At 50.3% G+C, this 19,039-nt stretch overlaps 1 protein-coding gene across 1 annotated transcript in view; it reads right to left on the bottom strand.

The window, feature by feature from the left end:
- The window catches only part of STK4 (serine/threonine kinase 4), a 336,256-nt gene extending 317,526 nt beyond the window's left edge, over window positions 1-18,730 (bottom strand). Inside the window, exon 1 of the mRNA XM_077765279.1 lies at window positions 18,727-18,730. The gene's annotated coding sequence lies outside the window, so the exon portion shown is untranslated. The remainder of the gene's footprint in view (window positions 1-18,726) is intronic.
- Window positions 18,731-19,039: the final 309 nt, after the last annotated feature.

The raw sequence follows: 19,039 nt of genomic DNA, 5'->3' as shown, positions 1-19,039 counted from the left end.
TCTCTGTGATCAGAGAAGCAAACCGAAGCTCAGAGAGGCCGGCCCGACGGCTCCCAGCTGGTGAGTGGCGAAGCCAGGACTGAGCCCGTGCCTCCGTTCAAAGCCTGCATTGTTAACCACTCAGCTACCCATTGTCCGCACGGTATCAGACCGCCCAGCAACCCTGGTGCCTGGGAGTTCAGAGTTGTGCTCGGCCCGCCTTGAGAAGATCCAGAAGGATCTGGGGGGAGGGAGGACCCTCTAGGCAGAGGGCCTCGCCTGTGGAAAGGTAAAGTGGCAGGGCCAGGCCACTGTCCTCGTCTCAGCAGCGTGACCTGTTTGTGGCATAGCAAACACGCAGGGCTGAGGTGCACGAGTGATGGGAGCAGCAGGTGGCAGGACTGGGGATGTCTGCAAACAGCCTTGAATGCCAGGAAAAGGTTTAGACTGTCCTGTGGGGTACAGAATCCCTGAACAGTCCCGAGCGGTGTTTGCACACGACCGGATGTTTGACTGGGATCAAAGACGAATTACCAAAGGAAGGGGATAGGAGGCGGGGAGAGGACCAGTTTGTGCAAATGACAAGCCTCAGCGTTGTTACTGGCGCTGAGCTATCTCCCCAGATCAAAACTCACCTGCCCCACCTTCCACTTCATCCAAAGCAACGTATGTGTGCCTTTGGGGCACAGGGCGTGGGCATGGAGTGGCCGGGCTCGGAGTCCTTGGAGCCTAGAAATGCACCTTCTTCCCCAGCTGATCCTCAGCCTTAGCCCCTCAACGACCTACTTTGGGGGTTGGTCCCATTGTGCCCGCAGCAGGAGGAGACACGGAAGGTAGCAGAGGCGAGGGGGGAAGGTGCCCACGGGGCCCTCAACAGCCACGTCTTCACCTCCAGCCCACCCGGCATTCAGACAAGTGGGAGTTCAGATCTTGGGCCGCCCTATACTTGGGCTGGGTCCCCCACTGCGTGCCTTGAGGTCTCCTTCTTTTGTAACCTAGGCAATCATGAGTGAGAGGGACACTGTGAGGATTGTTTGGGGTTTTGACTGTGGGGCGCGGAGCACGGGGCTGGTTCAGGGTGAATGCTCCACAAAAAAGAGCTCAATGTCATTACCGCCACAGCCTGAAAGCAGAAAGCCGTTTCATCTGGGAAGAACTCAGAACCGCCCCCCCCCCCCATGGCCTGGAAATGCCCGGAGGGCATCTGGGCCATCCCCCTGTCCCCAGGTGCCTGGCACCTATAGCTCAGGGAGGTCCGTCTCCTCCAACTGGCATTGGGGCCCCTTTCTTGAGTCCCATGTCTGCCCCTTGCGGGGGCACAGGCTGATAAAAGGCAGAAAAAGCCACGTCTGGGCTCCATCATGCGGGCTGTAGGGTTAGACCACCTTGGTCTGCCCTGAGCTCTGGCCCTCCCATCGTAGGACGAGTCACTTACTGTTTCAGTGTCTCGATTTCCTCATTTGCAAAATGGGCACATCATAGTTTCTACCTCCCGGGGTCATGGTAAAGATTAGCTGGGAGGTGGCGTATACATGCTTAGCACAGTGCCCGGCACACGCAAAGCACACGGTAGATACTGGCAGTCACTGTTTGTGTGCCGTCAAGGTGAAGCAGGAGCCACAGGACAAGGAAATCATGAAATTTATAGGGTCCAAGACTGCGAGAAGGGGATAAATTATGAAAACGGTGCAGTGTACACAGGCAGAAGAGATGCGGGCCGCTGAGAGAGACAGGAAACAGGATTGTGGCTGGGAAAGGGCCCGGCCTGCTTCTGAAAAGCCGTCAGTAAGAATAACAACAACAGCATTTCCCAAAGAGTGAGGCGTGTGCCCGGCACTGTGCTAATGTGCCCTGCACAGAATCTCACTTCTTTCCCATAACAACCCTGGGAAGAGGGTGGGGGCCAGGGGTGGCAGTGAGGTGACAGGGGTACATACTCTCTCCTGCCTGAGGGCCAGCGCCTCCTTAAATGTTGTGTCCTGGGCACCTGGCCTGCCTTGTCCTCGTCCCAGATCTGCTGTGAGTTGGGATGAAATTCTCCCCATTTGATAGATGTGCAAACTGAGGCTTCACCAGGCTGGGCACCTGTCCAGTGTCACTTGGCTAGGAAGAGGCAGACCCCAGGATTCTTTGATTTTGAAACCTGGACTTCTTTTTATGAAGCTGCCTCCCAGTCCAGGAATAAAAGGTCCCAATCCGCCTCCCCAGAAGGCCCAGCGACCGGGAGAGCTGCCTGGGCCCGCCCCCCTCTGGCCCAAGGCAGCCCAGAGAGCTGGCCTGCGGGGCAGAGGCCTGGAGATTACGCCCCACATTCCTGTGGGTTAAGTCTGGGGCCCCAGGCTCCCAGCATCAGCCACCACGTTCCCCAGAAGGAATCTCTACTCATAACAAACCCCAAAGGTCACTCATTTGGGAAAGAGCCTTCTGTCTCCGCCCCTGAGCAAGAGAGGGCACCCCAGCTTTTTATAGAGGCCACCCAGGTGCCTAGATAGGGGATGACCTGCTTCTGGCTAGCCTGTGAACCCTCTCCCTCCCCTGGGCATCCTCTGTGGCTGGTGGCTGGATGGGACAGGTGGGCAGAGATGAAGGAACATGCCGGTTGAAGAAGCCCCCCCTAGAGGTCTAGTGCAGGAAGTGCTGGGCTCTAGTTCCCCTTCCACCGCCTCCTAGCTGTGTGGCCTTGGACAAGTTATTTGACTTCTCTGTGCCTGTTTCCTCTTCCAAAAATGGAGATGATACTAATATGTATTTGCATGAGGATTAAATGAGATCCATTCATTCAACAGCTATTTACCGAGGGCCCACCAGCTTCCAGGCAGTGAATGAATAAAAAAGAGATAAAACCTTCTGGTTTCTCGCTTTTAAAGAGGAAATATCATGATGAATAATGTTTACTTTAGAAAATGCTGGTACCAAAACAAAAATGAAGCAAATAGAGTAAAATTTTAGCAGTTGTTAAATCTAGATAAGGGGCAAATAGCAAATGGGTGTTCATGATGTGTTTTGTATGCTTTTCTGTAAGTTTGAAGTATTTTATAAATACATGGAAAGAAAGCGAGAAAAAAGAAATGAGATAGAAAAAGAATGGAAAGAAGGAAGGAGTCTCCACCCTTTTGAAACTTACAGTCAAGTGCAGGAAGTAGACAATAAAGGAAGAAGTAGAATGCGCAGATGTGTGGGTTGACGCTAGTACTTTGGAGAAAAATGAAGAAGAATGAAGAATGCGCAGGTGGTGGAGAGAGTTCCATTATGAGCTGGGGAGGCTTCCCTGGGAAGGTGACATTTGAGAGTAGATCTCAGTTCTTCTGGTTTCCAGGCCCAGCTGCTGTCATGTCCATGTACATACAACCTCCCACCTGGGGAAGGAGTCATGGTAAAAGCCCAGAATCCAAGACTCTGGAGACAACTGTGAAACCTTAGGAGTAAGTGTAGCAGGTACAAATCTCAGTTAATTCAGATGAGCAGGAAATTAATCGTTATGGTGCCCACTTCACAAGTGGGCAGGAAATCAATCTGGATCAGTGTATTTTGTCCCCAGCTCTTCTCTCTCTCTCTCTCTCTCTCACACACACGTGTGCGTGCATTTTCCCTGTGGTTGTGTCTCAGTGTGAGGGTGTCTCAGGCCCCCTTGGCTTAGACATGCTTCATGACCGTTTCATCTTTTGATGCCCTCCTCGCTCTACTTTTGGATTCCTCAGAACTGTCTGGGGTCATGTTGACCCACAGAATTCAAAAAATGTTCACTCATAGCTTTTTCTCTGGCTCACTTCCCAGCTTTCTTATTTGGAAGGAGGAGAAGGAGGAGGGGGAGGGGTGTGCATCGGTCAGGGTCAGCCAGGTCACGATGCAGTAACAACCACCCCCAAATCTTGGCTCTCAGTGATTCATGCTGCGTGTCCACTCAGACCCTAGCAGCCGGTTCCGTGTCCCCTCGCTCCAGCATCCAGGGGGATGGAGCAGCCACCATCCCAAAGGTGGTAGAGAAGAGGGATGGAGAAAGGAGGGAAGCACGCCCTTCTCTGACTCATGATGTACTCACTGTGCCCCACGTCCCTCCAGGAGTGGTCTTTTGGGGGGGAAAGGGGGGAGCTTTTATTTTTTTTTTTTATGTTTTTTTTTATTTATTTATTTCTAGGAGAAAGAGAGACAGCGTGAGCAGGGGAGGGTCAGAGAGAGAGGGAGTCACAGACTGAAACAGGCTCCAGGCTCCGAGCTGGCAGTCAGCACAGAGCCCGACGCGGGGCTCGAACCCACGAACCGCGAGATCATGACCTAAGCGAAAGTCGGACGCTTAACCGACTAAGCCACCCAGGCGCCCCATGGGGGGAGCTTTTGAAACCTAAAAAGTTATTCTCTGCTTTCACTGAAATATCCCTTCCCTGAGTCAGTAGGTGCTCACAGACCAACTGCCTGAAGCAGGACAGAAAACGCAGAGGGGGGCAGAGGCGCCCAATCGTAGATTCCTAGGTTCTCAGTATTGTGTGACCTTAGATTGGAATCTGGGAATCATACAATCACAGATTTTCAAAACTGAAACATCTTTCAATCCAGTATCACTTTCCACGCAGGAACTGCCTCTAAAACCTTCTTCGCAGAAGAAGACTGGCCACCAATCTTTCCTTGTCCTCTCCCAGGACCGGGGAGCTCACCCCAAGGCAGCCTACCCCGTTATGGATCAGCTCATCAAGTTCTGCTTTACAAAGTGAGCCAAGCGTCCCCTCTCTCGGGATCTTCTGCTCCGGGTCCTGGTTGTTTTCCTGGCAGAGCAAGGGGATGGCCATCACCGGGACAGCCTTGGAGGTAGACTGAGCTGGCAGCCAGCTTTGGGGAATGAGTTCAGGAGACCCTGAACAGCCCTGGGGACCAAGTGTATTATTCCTCCAGTGCGTAAATGTCTAACATCATAGTCTGTAGGTCTCTGTGAGGGAGGTTTATGAATGGTGGAAAGAATAAAGGCTTGGACCCAGGCCTAGGTTCAAATGCTGACATCCTGACCCTACTTGTAGGCAACTTTCATTACCTCTGTGATGGGAATAAATAATAAATAGATAATAAATAATAATAACCTCACTACTTCCTATGCAGGGCTGCTGTGCAAATCCAGTGGGCTGATGTAACTAAATACCTGCCACAATGCCTGGCATGTAGTAGGTGCTCAACTAGGCCTGGGTTCAAATCCAAGTTCTGTCCCTTCTTATTTGTATGCTCTGAGACTTCACTTCCTTGAACTGAACTTCAGATTCCCCATCCCTTAAGTGAGGTTAATATTCCTCATACCCCTCAGGGTCTGGTCAGGATTTTTAAGCTCATGTTTACTGATAACATGCTAGACTCTTTACATGAATTTGACCTTTACTCCTGTACTGAGTAGGTGGAATATTTAGAAGCACCCCAATGTTAGTCATGGAGTAACTATGGCACAGAGAGGTCGAGTGACTTGCCCAAGGTCACGGGCTGGTGAGGTGATGGAGCCAAGATTTGCATGCAGACAGTTTATCCCCACATAGACCCTGTGCATGTCGAGGGCCTGGCACATAGTAGTTGCTCATTTTGTATTTGAACTACTGCGCCTTCCCCACCCTTTCCCCTGAAATAAGCACATGAGCCTGTGCAATGGCCTGGCTGGCTTTCAGTGTTCACTCCTGAGTGTCAGTCAGGAGGTTTGACTGCAAATAGCAGGGTACCCGGATAGTCCTGACTTTAACAGTAAGGGACCTCTGTGGTCAAGTAGGGACCTCTGTGGTGAAGCAATCTGCAGGCTGAGTCATTCCAGGATTGGCTAGTCCAGAGGCTCAGCAATGTCATCCAGGCCCCATACTTCAGCTCCAGCATCTTCAGCGTGTTGGCTTTAGCGCTTGGGCTTGGCTCCTCATGGTCTCAACATGGCTGCCAAGGTTTCAGACATCATATCCTCACACAACCACCTAAAGGGGAAAAACAGAGGAATGTCTCCCCATACGTCTTCTTACAATTGAGGCAAGCCTCCTGCCCCCCCGCCGCAGACTTTGTGTCTCCTTGGCGAGAACTGGGTCATATTCCCATGGAAGTCCGTTAGTGCTCACCGACAGCCATCTTCTTTCTAGGCGCACAGCCAGGCTATAGTTCCCAGCCTCCTGTGCAGTTAGGTGTGGCCATGTGACTGAGTCTGGCCAATGGGATATGAGCAAAAACAAATGCTTCGTTTTCAGGTCTGGCCTATGATCCTTGCTGTCTTTCCCCATCTGCCTGTTGAAGGAGGACGAGGAAGTCCAAGTCATAAGACAGGAGGGGTCTCCGTCCCTAAATGGCTGCACAGAGCATAACGCTTCTGTCAAGACTTCTCATACTGGCATGTGAGAAAGAACCGAACGAGTGGTGGAAAGCCACTGAAGTGCTGGAGTGGCTAGCACCACCTAACCCAGCCGACACACGCCCATCTCTGAACACCAGCCAAGGGGATTGGAGAACCTCGAATGGCTTAACCCCTGGGGCCGGGGAAGAGATTTCTTGAACACACTGGCCACCCTTCTAGCAGAGCAAGGGCAAGGCTCTAGAGAGAAGGCTGGAGGCAGGAAAGAGAATGGGCAGTAGTTTCTGGTTTTGAGCTGGATCAAGGGCCCCAAAAGGATGGGGCCTAGGAGACGCTGCCTTCCCCCCAAGCCAGTGCTAAGAGCAGCCCGCAAGGGGAGGGGAAGGCTTCTGTAGATAGCCAAATTTGCCTGGGCTGACCTGCTGTCAGTGGGGTCACCAGCCTCTCTGTTGGCTCAGCCCTCTGGCCACACCTGTGGATCACCTATGTTGTGGACGGCAGAGAATCGGTGGGGGGTGGGGGGGGCGGTGTTGAATCAAGATGCGTGGTAGTTCCATTTGAGGAACATGGGTTGTGGAGAACAGTGTACTTGGGGACCCTTGGCAAATGGAATCTCAGGAGCCTCAGGCCTGGTGGGCTGTGCAGGGCTCCCCCAGGCTGCTCCTCTCTCCTCTCCTTGAGGAGGGGAGGCTTGCGGGGTGGGTAAGAGGCAAGACTTTAGCATATCAGTTCCACAACTTTGGAGAGAGCTCACCTCCCTGGACTGGAACATTTCCATCTACAAAGTGGGGAGAGGAAGGCGAATTCCTTCAACTTGGGTGAAGATGAAATGAAATAACCAAGATGAGGTGTTGAGCCAAAGACCATGAGCCCAGTTAGCGCTCCTTGAATGCTGGGGGGGAGGGGCCACGGCACTCCTAGAAGAGCTTTGTCCTCCCTGGAGCAGACCTGCTAGACAGGCCCTGGCCCAGCCCCGATTCCTCCTCTTGCCCGCATGCCACCAATCTGCTCCAGGCCTCAGTTTTCCCACTTGAGCAATGGGTGTGGTCAGCACCCCCCGCCCACCCCCGCCGCAGTGGTAACAGGATTCAGCTGAAGCAGTAAATCGTTGCGCTTTGGTACACAGATTCCACAGGCACGCTGCCCTGGGTTCAAAGCCAGCTCTGGCCTTTTCTCATTTTGTGACCCGGAAAATGCCATTGAATTAAGGTTTGGGGGCTTTTGAATGGTGTAACGCTGGTTCCTAGCACCCAGGAGGGATGAGAGTGACCAGGATGAGAAGGGCTCAGCTCCAAGCCTGGCACTTGGGAAAGGTCCAATTAGTAGTAACAATTGTTGTTATTACAAGTGGCCTCAGGATTTTGGGCTATAAAGTGAAAGGTTCTTAGGTCAGTCTCCATGAGATACCAAAGAAGAGAGATCCCCCTTCCCCTTGAGGCCACTTGGGCCCCCCTTCTCCCCCCGGTCCCAATTGCTCTTCCAGAGCTTAGTTCCTATACCCTCTTCCTAGAGTGGGAACCACATGGGAGGCAGGGTGGTGCAGAGCTCGGAGTCTGGAGCTTCAAGTTCCAGTCTGGCTTCTGTTGCTCTCTGGCTGTGTGGCCCTAGACAAGTGTATCGCCCTTTCTGAGCCTCCTTAACAATCAGGTGAGACAACAGACTGCAGGCTCTACTCAAGGACCATATGATATGATATTCACGGACTGCTTCGTCACAACGGCCAGTGGCCAAGGAGAGAGGGTGTGGCTCCCTCAAAGGCTCGGGGTCAGGGTCACTGCTCTGTGTGGAATCTGGCCTCTGCTGCCCAGAACTGTGTCTCCTGATGCCTGGAATTCCACCATTAGTGACTCATGCCTTTGGGAAATCATCGCCCTCAGCCCACTGAGTAATAGCAATAACAGTCTCTCGTGGCTTCTCCTTGCAGGGAGCGTTCATACGTGGTGGTCCCACCGGCTCTGAGCACGCTACCGGGAGGGAGTGAGGAAAGTCTGAATCAGATGAAGAAAGCAATGTGCCCAAGCGACACAGCAAGTTAGTGGTGGAATCTGGGGGCCTGGAGTCCCCTGGCTTCTTGGTCAGTGCATGTATCTCCCCCAACAACTTTGCTTTAAAATGCTGCTTTGGACTTTTGTGCTCCCCTGCTCATAACATTATTCCCAACAGCCAAAAGGTGGAAGTAACCCAGGTGTCCATGGATGGATGGATGGATGGATGGATAGATGGATGGATGAATGACGAATATACGTGCAACAGCGTATCATTCAGCCTTGAAAAGGAAGGACGTTTTGACCCAGGCTACAACGTGGATAACCTTGAGGACGTTCAGGTACCTGGAGTACTCAGGTTCATAGAGACAGAAAGAAGGGTGCTGGCCTGGGGAGGGGGGAGGGGAATGAGAAGTTCATGTCCGCTGGGAACAGAGTTTGATCTTCACAGGAGGACAAGAGCCCTGGGAATGGACAGTGATGATGGTAGCATAACCATGTGAATGGACTTAATGCCACAGAGCTGTACATTTTAAAATGTTACGGTGGAAAATTTTGTTACATGTATTTTACCAAAATTTAAAAACTACAGTTTAAAAAAAAATTCTGCTTCTGAGAAGGAGAGGAAGTCCTAACCTTTTAAAGGACGTGTAACTTCGTTTATCATGACTTGTACCAGTCAGGATAGGCTAAGTCATGCTGCTGTAATAAACAGCCCCAAAAATCTGACTTCTGAGTCAGACACTTCCTCCCTTCACTGTACCACCCCCACACTAAACCCTGTACCCTACGGAACGCTCTTTCTTGCTGTTCAAAACATCTCTTGCTCTGTCTGCACTCCAGGTCCAGAATAAGGCAATGGGATCTGTCAGATTCACCCTTCGCTGGCTATGTGGCTGTGAGTAAGCGAGTTAAGCTCTCTCAGCCTCAGTTTACTCATCTGGGAAATGGGAACAATAGCAACATCTCATGAGCGGAGAATCAAGGGAGTGTTTCACATGGCTTAAGGCGTGTGGCCAGGCTGCACGTATATTTAAGCCGGTGCAGAGTTTGGCACCCCAGCAGGAATAGGATAGGCTTTAGTCTCCTGCCCACCAGGCCCTCAGCGTGAACAATCCCAGGAGAAGCACCTTCTTCCAGCCAGCCTTGCGTCAGGGCCAGGGAATGGGTGGGACGGGAGCCAGAGGCTACAGAGACGGTTGTCTCGAGCCTGAAATACTTTTCTCCCCAATAATCTGTTTTCAATCTCTCCTTTTTCTTTTCCCCCCTTTTAAAACCTCTCCTGCCAAGGAACAAGCATGTAAGTGTGCGTCAGCCCCTAGCCCAGCCAACATCCCACCCTTTGGGGATTTCTGCTTTAAATGGTGAGGCATGGGACCTTTCAGCATGCCACGTGTGTTCAGCCTCCACACCGCTGCGTGTGCTGTTCCTCCTCCTCGCCATGCTTTTCCCTGTCTCCTGGGTCTATTCCCATTCTGCTCATCACGTCAGTTTGGCGGCAGGAACCTCTCCTGCCGCAGCGCCCCTGGTGGCTCCCCTCCCCCACTGTTAATGCATCTCCCAGGTCTGCACATGTATTGATTTTTTGTGTCCTCTAGGCACCTGACACTATTTTTAAAAAGTTTTTTTTTTTAATGTCTATTTCTGAGAGACAGAGACAGAGCATGAGCGAGAAAGGAGCAGAGAGAGAGAGGGAGACACAGAATCTGAAGCAGGCTCCAGGCTCCGAGCTGTCAGCACAGAGCCTGACGCAGGACTCGAACTCATGGACCATGGTGAGATCAATGACCTGAGCCGAAGTCGGACGCTTAACTGACTGAGCCACCCAGGCGCCCTTTGAAGGCACAGTGTCATCCAGCTCTTTGCAGAGTCTGAGGCTTTCATGAATTGAAGAGTGCTTTCATCATCACCGTGTAGGTGGGAGGCAGTGATTATTGTTATATCCCTATTTTACAGATGAGAAAATGAAGTTCCCGAGAGCAGAAGTGAGTGGTCGCACAAAGGCAGAGTCAGGACCTCCACACCTGAGAATAGAGGCTCTTGCTGAGCCGCCCTGCTGGGCTGGGCGTGGTCGGCAGGTGCCTAGATGTGAACCAGCAAGGGGGGGGGGGCGGAGGGGGGCAACTATGGCAGAGTCTAGTAACCTGCTTCCTCTTCTTTCGGACTCGCAGCTGGCCTACATTTCCCAGCGTCCCTTGCGAGGGAAGCAAGGTCTCTTGGAAAGACCATTTGTTAGGAAAGTGGGCCCAATCCTCCATCCCTCCCTGTTCCCACTCCCCTTTGCAATGCGACTTTGACCTAGCTCCTCCATTCAGAAGGTGGATTTTAGGGGCGCCTGTGTGGCTCAGTCGGTTAAGTATCCGACTTTGGCTCAGGTCATGATCTCACCGTCCATGAGTTTGAGCCCCGCATCGGGCTCTGTGCTGACAGCTCGGAGCCTGGAGTCTGCTTCGGATTCTGTGTCTCCTTCTCTCTCTGCCTCTCCCCTGCTCACACTCTGTCTCTCAAAAAATGAATAAACATAAAAAAAAATTTTTTTAATGTGGATTTTATTGCCCTCAAATAAGAGTTGGCCTTGGGTGTCTCTTTGGTCAATAGAATGTGGTGGAAGTAACTTCGTGCTAGTTCTGGGCATGCCCTTAAGAGACCCTGCAGCTCCTCTCTGTCTCTCTCCTCCCCTCTACCTGCCTCTCTCTGCCCCCTCTCTGCCCTCTGCCAGGCCCCTGGAGAATGGGAGGGCACATGATATATGACAGAAGCCTTGTTGCCTCGGCAGCTTTCAGTCCCAAACATGGTCTCCCCTCGAGTTGTCTCCAGTCAGGATACTCAGGGAAATTCTCAGTTTGATTCGGGTTTAGCCTTTCTTTCCTGCTTCTTTTCCACAGTGGGGAAGGTGGGGTGGGGGCCATCCCTCCTCCTCTCCCCTGCCTGGGGGGCTGCACGGCGGTGGTGAGGGGAAAGGGCCTTAATCAAAACCTGCCATCCTGGCTGGCTTCCTGTGCTCTAGCCAGCAGGCGTTTTGTTCTGTTTTGCTTTATTATTTTTTAATTTAAATCCAAGTTAGTTAAAATATAGTATAGTCATGATTTCAGGAATAGAATTTAGTGATTCATCACTTACATATAACACCCAGTGCTCATTCCAACAAGTGCCTCCTTAATTAATGCCCCTCCCCCATCTAGCCCCTCCCCCCACCCAGCACCAGGCCAGCAGCCCTCAGTTTGTTCTCTATTTAAGAGTCTCTTATGGCTTGTCTCCCTCTCTGTTTTTGTCTTATTTTTGCCTCCCTTCCCTTATGTTCATCTGTTTTGTTTCTGAAATTCCACATAGGAGTGAAGTCATATGATATTTATCTTTCTCCGGCTGACTTATTTCTAGCCAGCAGACATCTGAAGCTGCCCCACGGTTCCATCACGGGACACTTTTGTGGGCTCCATGAATTTGGCCGTTGCTGTGGGCTCCTCTCAACCTTGACCTCAGTGGATGCACCTCTCCTCCTGGGGGCCCCATGGACTCTTTGCTCAGCCCTAGGAATCCCACATCCGTCTNGTCTCTAGTTCAACATATGGAGGTGCCCCCTCTTTGGCCATCCTAGGGAGGGGTCCCTCAGGCCTGAGCTGCTCCCCCTTCTGCACAGCACCTCACCAAGCCCCCTCCGCCTTAACTTCCTCTAAGTCATGAGGGGCAAAGACTGGAGAGACTGATCCTTACCCCCTTCCTTTGTTAGTCCTTTGGTCATCGTGATCTGTCTGGAAGTTCACTTCTGTCCTACCTCTGTGTCTTCTGCTTAACATTTTGATATGTTTAAACAAATGGAAATGGTCCTTCCACTCTGTTCTCCCCTTGACTTTTATGACCCACAACAGCTTGAGTATCTTTCTCACCTTTCCTTATAGACACCTCCCTTTTTAAAAATTTTAATTGTGGTAAAATATGCATAATATAAAATTTTCCATTTTAACCATTTTTAAAAACATTTTTAAAAACTTATTTATTTTGAGAGAGGAAAAAAACACAAGTAGGGGAGGGGTGGAGAGGGAGAGAGAGAGAGAGAGAGAGAGAGAGAGAGAGAGAGAGAGAGAGAGAATCCCAAGCAGGCTCTGAACTACCAGCATAGAGCCCGACACGGGGCTTGAACCCATGAACCATGAGATCATGACCTGACCCAAAGTCCAACACTCAACTGACTGAGCCACCCAGGTGCCCCCCATTTTAACCATTTTTAAGTGTACAGTTCAGTGGTACGAAGGACATTCACATCCCCACTGTCCATCCCCAGAACTCTCGACTTGTAAAACTGAACCGTAGCCATTAACTTCCCCTCCGCCTCCCCCAGCCCCTGGCACCCACGCTGCTACTTTCTGTCTCCAGGACTTAGATCACTCTGGGTACCCCTTCTAAGTGGGATCATTTGCCCTTCTGTGACTGGCTTATTCCACTAAGCACAATGAACTCAGGCTTCATCCATGTTGCAGTCTATGTCAGAATTTCCTTCCTTTGTACGACTGAATAGTATTCCATTAGTATATAAACATTTTGTTTGTTGATCCACGGACAAATACTTGGGCTGCGTCTCCCTTTATGGCTATTGGGAATAATGCTGTTAAAAACAGGGCAGTACAAATATCTGCTCAAGACCCTTGTTTCAAATCTTTTGGGGATTCACCTAGAAGTGGGATTGCTGAATGATCTATGGTAATTCTATTTTCAGTTTTTTTGAGGAACTGCCATACAGTTTTCCACAGCAACTACACTGTTTTCTCTTCCCACCAACAATGTGCAAGGATTCCGTTTCCCCACATCCTCGCCGACATTTCTTATTTTCACTTTTTTAAGATTTTATTTATTTTTTTAAGTCATCTGTACACCCAACGTGGGGCTTGAACTCACAACGCTGAGATCAAGAGTTGTACGCTCTACTGACCAAGCCAGGCAGGAGTTTCTATTTATTTATTATTTATTTATATATTTATTTATTCATTCATTCATTCATTTATTCATTTATTTATTTATTTTTTGTCATAGCCATCCTAGTGGGTATGAGTTGGGATGGTTTCAATTTTTTGCTATGATAAGAAAGTGCAGTGGATAACCTTGTACATGCTTTATTTCACACATGTGAAAAATATATCTGTAGTTTAATTCCTAACACTAGAATCAATGGATCAAAGAGTATATGCATTTTTTTTTTGGAACTTCTTACAGAAGCCTGATGTATACACAAAACTGAGAGTTTAGCTGGTGATTTTCACAAAGTGCTCAGACTCCTGAAGCCAGGACCAGATGTACAGGAAACTGCCAGCCCCGCGGCAGCCCCTTCGTGGCCCACAAAGAGGGGCCATCAACCCGACTTCCAATATCACAGGTTAGCTTTGCCTCTTTTGAACTCTGTGCAAACGGACTCACACCACACGTGCTGCTCTGTGTGTGAACCCCACCCACACTACGGCATGCTCATTCATTCTCACTGTGCTGTTCCACGTGAATACACCAAAATCTGTTCAGCCATTCTACCGCTGATAGGCACTCCTCGTTTGGGGACATTTCAAATAGTGCTGCTACGGAAGTTCCTAGCAGAGTGCTGTCCAGTAAAATCCACTACAGTATATACTCAAGAATTGAAAGCAGGGACTCAAACAGATATTGGTACATAAACGTTCGTTGCAGCCTTATTGACAACAGCCAAAAGGTAGAAGTAACCCAGATGTCCATCAGCTGATGAATAGATAAAATGTGTCACGTGAATACAATGGAACGTTGCTCAACCTTAAAAAGGAAGTTCATTTGGACACCGTGTGAACCGTGAAGACATGACGCTAGGTGAAATGAGCCAGGCTCAAGAGGACAACTGTTGTGGGATTCCCTTATAGGAGGCAGAGACTAGAATGGTGGTTTCCAGGGACTGGGAAGAGGGGATGCAGCTTGTTGTTTAATGGGACAACATTTCTAGACAGAAAGATGAAAGAGTTCCGGAGGTGGCTGGTGGTAATGGCTGTACAGTGATGTAAACATACCTGATGCCACTCAACTGTACAGGTAGAAATGACTAAAATGATGAATTTGATGTTATGTGTGTTCTGCTACAAAAATGTGAGCCACAAATGCAAACCACCTATGTAATTTAAAATTTTTCTAGCAGACACGTTTTAAAAGTGAAAAAGAACAAGTATAACGTGAAAAATGATTTAAATCAATCTATCAAAAATATCATTTCAACACAGCATCGATATTTAAAAAACTATCAAGGAGTTTTTTACTTTGTTTTTTTTCTTCATACTAACAAAGTCTGGTGTGTATTTTTTTACAGCGCATCTCAGTCTGGACCAGCCACACTTCAAGTGATCAGTATTCACGTGTGGCTGGTGGCTGCCATATTGAATAATGCAGGTCTAGCACAGGTCTTTGAGTCATGTATTTTGCATGCCAGTTGGATGCATGCGAATTTGCAGTTTTAATGTGTGTGTGTGTTTTTAAATTTATTTCTGAGAGACAGGGAGAGACAGCATGAACAGGGGAGGGTCAGAGAGAGAGGGAGATACAGAATCTGAAGCAGGCTCCAGGCTCTGAGCTGTCAGCACAGAGCCTGATGCGGGGCTTGAACCCAGAACTGTGAGATCATGACTTGAGCCAAAGTCGGATGCCCAACCGACTGAGTGATCCAGGTGCCCCGAATTTGCGGTTTTAATAGATATTACCAGATCGCCTTCCGTAGGCCAAGTTTTAAACCCACCAGCAATGTATGAGGGCGTGTTTCTCCACACCATCACCCGCACAACTGCCAATTTAATAGATCACAAGTGCCGGCTTGTTGTGAATTTAACACAGGTTTCACTTATTAGGAGTGAACATCTTTTTCTATGTTAAAAGCCCTTGTGTTTCCTTTTCTGTGAACCATGGGCTCACCTCAGCTTTTTTATACTCGCCTGCACACATCTCCGAGCTCCCCGGGCCCCACCTGAACCTGAGACTAGGGGGGCGCTCAAGGCCAGGTATTTCAGAATCCTGGAGAAGCCTGAGGCAGGCTGTTCCCCGCAGGGAGAACCCCATTGGCCGGATTTCTGGGAAGCACGGCTTATCTGCTAGGGCATGTCTCCCTCTGCTGGCAGTGCTGAGTTTCTGCACCTGAGCTCCGACCAGCAAAGGAGGCGGGGCCGCTGGGGCTGCTCTGGAGCCTGGTTTGATCTCACTTCTACAGCTTACTGCTGTGTGACCTGGGTAAGCAACTTCAGTCTCTGGGATCGCCAGCTCCTACCTGTCAAATGGAAATAGTTAGCCATCCCTCTGACTCTGAGGTTTGCTGGAGGAATAATCAAGCGATGGGACATTAATGGGGTGTGGCACAAAACAAGTGCTAAATACATGGTAGTTGGGGTTGGGGCTGTTGTTTTCTATTCCTGGAGGAGAGAGGAGGGGTGGTGCAGAGCCTAGCAAGGGAGGCAGAGGGGCAGCTGGATGTTCATAGGTCCCCCACTGCCTAGCCAGCTCCCGTTTCCTATTCTGTGGAATGGCCGCCTCACCTCAAAACAAGGGGCTGAGACATGCTGCAATGCCTGGGACCCTCACACCCATTCGCCCCTATGCCTGACCTGAGCAGGGTCCCAACCTTTCCCCATGCTGGGCTGGGTGCACAAAACTGTTGAACAATTCCAGGCTGAACACCCACCGAGGCTTTTGGTCTCTCCTATCCTGGACTCTCTCCCAGGGACCCTGTAGAAAGGAGCACCATGGTGGAGGGGACCCCTGTGACCACATCACCTGAGCACCGCTGTTTGGTGGTGCTGGCTGAGGGCAGTTTTGCCAGAGCCGTCTGCGCCCCGCCCCCACCACCTTGCCATAGGGCTCTGCCCTCTTATCTCAAATCCTTCCTCTTGGGGCGCCTGGGTGGCTCAGTCGGTTAAGCGTCCGACTTCGGCTCAGGTCATGATCTCACGGTTCGCGAGTTCGAGCCCCGCGTCGGGCTCTGTGCTGACAGCCAGCTCAGAGCCTGGAGCCTGTTTCGGATTCTATGTCTCCCTCTCTCTCTGACCCTCCACTGCTCATGCTGTCTATCTCTCTCCCTCTCAGAAATAAATAAAAAAAAAAACATTAAAAAAAATCCTTCCTCTGCTCTAAAACCTCCTCTCCTGCCAAACCAGTCCAGATTGAATGTCACTCTGGCATTCAAGGCCACCATGGCCCAAGTGTGCTCTCTCTGTGGAGGGTAACCCTAGACAGCCTGAGAAGCAGCCATGAAAATCGTCTCCTTCCTTCAAGAGTGAACTAAATGCTCCTTCATTCATTCATTCCGCTGTCGTCCATTCATTCATTTAACACAACGTATTAAATTATTAATGTAGATTTATCACCTACTATTATGAAGACATTATTCTAGACAGTGGAGTAGAGTGTCTTCATTTCGCAAATTTTATCAAATATGGAACCAGGTGAATGCACTGTAGGGCCCCTATCCAAGGGTCTTGTGGGGGGATGGGAATCCGCCCTGTGTCCAGCCACGCAGGGCTGTCGTGCAGTGACCATGCTCTCTCCTATGAGTGCCGAGGGCTTACCTCCTGGCTCTGCCACCGATCAGCTTTGGTAAGTCATTTTCCCAAGTCTCAGATGATATATATCAAGTGGTAATGGCGGTTCCCACCTTGAGAGAGTAATTGTGGGAATTACATGAGATTAGGTGTCAAAGCGCCTGCACATGGGAAGCCCTGGCGGGGCCTCCATCATTAGCAGCAGCAGGAGGACCTGACTCCCACTAGGTGGGCTCCCAGGTCCCTGAGGGAGCCAGGGGTTTTCATTCCTTTCCCACTAGAGGGCACCAGAGGTCACAGACTTGTCCAGTGGTGTAACCCTGGCTAAGCGGGCCCCCAAGCTCCCAAGGGGTAAGAGTGAGGGCTTTCTGAGACCATCTAAGAGCCTGGCCCTTATCCTGTGTTCCTAGGTCTGGCTCACTTACTGTCCCCAAACCTGAGCTGCAGTAAATGCTCAGGCAGCCCTGTCACCACGTCCAAAGCCCTACTGTCCATCTTGGGCTGCATCCCATAGCCCGAGACAGTGTGGGTCAGAGTCTGGCTTCTGAAGCCGGCTCTTCACATTTCTGTGTGACCTTTGGCAAGTGACTTGACTTCTCTGAGCCTCAGTTTCGTTTCCTATAAAATGGAAATGTTGTAGGTCCCAAGGAAGGGAAAGGTCTCTGTGCCGAGGGCTGGCTGTGACAGCTCATGTCACTTTCCATCAAGTAAATATGCTACAGTGTGATTAGCTGTTTTCCGCTCACAAATGCAATGTATTAATGTATTGGTTAATCCTAATGCTTTTTTTTTTTTTAATGTTTAATGTTTAGTTTTTGAGAGAAACAGACTGTGAGTGGTGGAGGGACAGAGAGAGAGGGAGACACAGAATCCAAAGCAGGCTCAAGGCTCCATGTTGTCAGCACAGAGCCTGACATGGGGCTTGAAGTCATGAACCACGAGATCATGACCTGAGCCAGAGTTGAACACTTAACCGACTGAGCCACCCAATCCCAATGCATTTTAAAGCATCTTACCACAAGCCAGGCCCTGTACTGGCTTGATTGGTAAAAATGAAATGAGCAGTTTTGTCAGGAGTGGGGGGACTGTGGGTGATCGATCTCCCCGACCTCGGCCCTTCTGTACTCTCCAAACTCTCTATGATGTTGCCTTCATAGTGATAGAAACGAAGGAACGCTGGTGGCGCACCTGCCGTGCACCAGGCTTCACTTCATTCTCCCTCCAAGTCTGTAGGCTCCATGCACACGGGGACTGTCTGGCTTTCTCACTGCGGTATTCTCTGTGCCTAGCACTGTGCACGGCACCTAGTAGGTCCTCAATAAATATTTGTTTAGTGATCAAGAATGATTTGTGCAAAGTTCACAAATAAGGAGCTAAGGTTCAGAGAGGTTGTGTGACTCATCCGAGGTTATTCAGCTAGTGGGACGCAGGGCCAGGATCCTGAGGAATTTCTTTCTACTCAGTGCCTGTCCCTCACCCCCAAGCCCCCTTTGCCCAAAATAGCTTATTTTGTAAACACATATTTATGCAGTACTCGTTAAGCAACAACCCTAAGGGGTAGGCACTAGAATTTCCCCCATTTTATAGATGGGGAAACTGAGGCATCGATCAGTTAACTAACTTGCCCAGGCCCTACAGCCAGTAAACGGTGGAACCAAGATTCTAATCTGGACGATCTGTCGCTAAAGCTTTCCATTGACCGCTATGTGAAGCTGCCTCTGGATGTGAATCTTGTCTTCTTGACTCCTTGGGGACCCCTGGATCGCCTGACGCAGGGTTGGGCATGCCGTACGTAGGCCCTCAGTGCAGTCCCTCTGGCTGGCGATTCACCCTCTAGTTGCTGTAACCCTGTCTGGAAGCTAGTGGGTGGCCCTTGGTTTCTAGCACAAGGTCATTGCTGCCCTTTGAGCCTATAGCCACCCATCCATGCCTCACCCTGTCCTGTGCACACACTTGCCGGCAGCAGAAGGTGCTTTAAGGGTACAGAGAGGAGGTAAAAGTTGGACTTTGGGCCCTTTATCGGCACCCCTTTCCCACTCTCAGACGGCCTCTATGCACATGGATATATACGTGCACATAGCTCACATGTACACATGCCCATGCGCATACCTGCGGACACGAGCAGTCCTGCACATGAGTGCCTGTGTGAGTCCAGGTGTGGCAGGAACACTCCCGTGTATGTCCAAGGGTGTGGACGCAGATCTGAGTGTGAATGTGAGTTTATGAGCAGCTGTGCACACGTGTGGGTACTGTGGACAGACAGACCA

Source organism: Crocuta crocuta, unplaced genomic scaffold (genome assembly GCF_008692635.1).
Source record: "Crocuta crocuta isolate KB4526 unplaced genomic scaffold, BGI_CrCroc_1.0 scaffold477, whole genome shotgun sequence".
Classification (NCBI taxonomy): domain Eukaryota; kingdom Metazoa; phylum Chordata; class Mammalia; order Carnivora; family Hyaenidae; genus Crocuta; species Crocuta crocuta.
Note: the sequence above shows the minus strand (reverse complement) of the source record. Positions and strands in the feature narration are given on the sequence as shown.